Below are 2012 nucleotides of genomic sequence, written 5' to 3' on the forward strand. Positions count from 1 at the left end.
GCCAAGTCTGCAGCCTTGCACCACAGAGGAGGTCCTAGTGGTGATGTGCATGGATCTGGACATGTCCTTTGTCGCTTTATTTGGTGTAAAATCAAAAATTCCATCCCTCACTTCAGAGAGTGGAATCTGCAGTGTCTGTGTCTGTAACACTGTCAGTTAAGTCCTGTGTGCTTTGCTCCTGAGCCCATGGGAGTTGGTGACGATGTGCCCAGCCGCCCCATGAGCCCAGCCCCGTGGCACACATGGCAGATATGACACACGTGGCACACGCTGGTGGGTGTCTGGTGCTGAGAGTGCAGGGGAAGGAGGTGATGCTGGGACTGAACAGGAGGCGGGAGCCCATTGCGCTGCTGCTGGTGAAGGGCTCGGCAGGTCCTGGTCCTGCCTGGCCCCAGGAGAAGCTTTGGGAAGGCAGGAAGCCCCGTTTATGGACCCCACAAGCAAGCAGAATGTAGAAACCAATAGACAGTAGAAAGCGCCCGTTATCACATCCCCACAGTCATGTTTGGTTTACTTCTGGTTGGGTTCATTGTGCCTCCCTAGGATGTATTAATGGATGGCTTTCATTTACACGTTTTATACCAAAGGTTTAATGTCAAGCCTTCAAATTTTGTAAAAAAGGGAAATATAAAAAAAAAAAAAAAAAAAGAAAAAGAAGTAACCCCAGACACAAAACAAAGAAATGAGAAAGATGGGATCATTTCTTATGCTGAGGTGGTTTTTTCCAAGTAGTATGCAGCAGCAGATTCTCGGGTGTCTCAAGGATGCTGAATGGTCACTACTGAATTGGACGCTACTGTTTGAAAGGATGAGATATTGTACTGTTGCATGTTCTGCTGTAGAACAGGAAAAAGATTTTGGCAAGTGCAGTGTCAAGCTAATTCTGGACAGTCAGTAAGTGTTCTTCTGCAAGCGGTTGTCAGAGGAGTGATAGGGAAGAACAGACTGGCTCTCCTGGGTGACGTATAATGTCTGTCTCCCTTGGGCGCCTTGCTCAGCCTGGACAGCTGTGTCCTCTCAAAGTGCCTTACGGGCTGTCACTTCACCTGGCTTCTATTCTGAAGTTTATTCGCACCATGTGGACCGCACAACAGGAAAGGTTTGGTGAGGAAAGCCGTGCTCTCCTTATTTGCAATTAACTGATACGCAGTGAACTGTGGCAGAGCTGTTGGCTGTGTCTGGCTGCAGGATGCAGCTCCTGCAGCGTGGTGAAGACACGGACTGTGTGGTCCGGGAGGAAACCCGCAATGGCTGTGGTCAAATAATCCAATAAAACCAATGCAAGTTGTTCCGTTTTCAGTAGTACAGTCGTTTATAGCTTTAATTTATGGCATGGTGATCTCCTGAGCTGGGAACACTGGTTCTGCTTTGGGTTCCAGCGCCCGTACCATTGTACCTGTTGCTGCGAGGAGAGCTGGGCTCGAGTACTGAGAGGAAAGGAGAAGCTGGCGTGTCCGATGAGTTTGTTTGCCATATGCATAACGCCCAGCCTTCACTCCGAGACCGACCATTTGCTGTTCTAGAAATGTTTATAAATTATGCTAAATTTTTAAACTTTTGATACAGGTGATGATTTTGAGGTGATGTTAATTTGTACTGCGCTGTGATCCAATTGGAAAGAGAACTGTTTATTCATGTTCCAGTAACACTGGTGCTACTGATACTGTCTGTTACTCTGCTGCAGAGCATCCACGTGTATTTGTCCCGAACACCGGCTTGTAAAATCACGGGAAAGGCTTTTTAAGAAGCGGGATGGAGGTCACTGTCTCATTGATGCGGTGATTGTTAAATTGTCACCTTGACAAAACCAAATTGACACGGGCACGACAGTTTGAGCTCTAAACGTTGTTGCTTCTGCTGTGCAGAAACGGGCACGCGCTGCTGCAGTACCTTTGCTAACGGGAGTGTGTCACTTTGTTGTTCACTGTTTTCAGCTCTTGGGGATTGTTCTAATAAAGGTTTGGATACAAACACGTGTCCCTCTGTGCTGCGGCCGGGCGCTGGCGGGGGCC

This window comes from Nestor notabilis, unplaced genomic scaffold (genome assembly GCF_000696875.1).
Source record: "Nestor notabilis isolate BGI_N333 unplaced genomic scaffold, ASM69687v1 scaffold7305, whole genome shotgun sequence".
Classification (NCBI taxonomy): Eukaryota; Metazoa; Chordata; class Aves; order Psittaciformes; family Psittacidae; genus Nestor; species Nestor notabilis.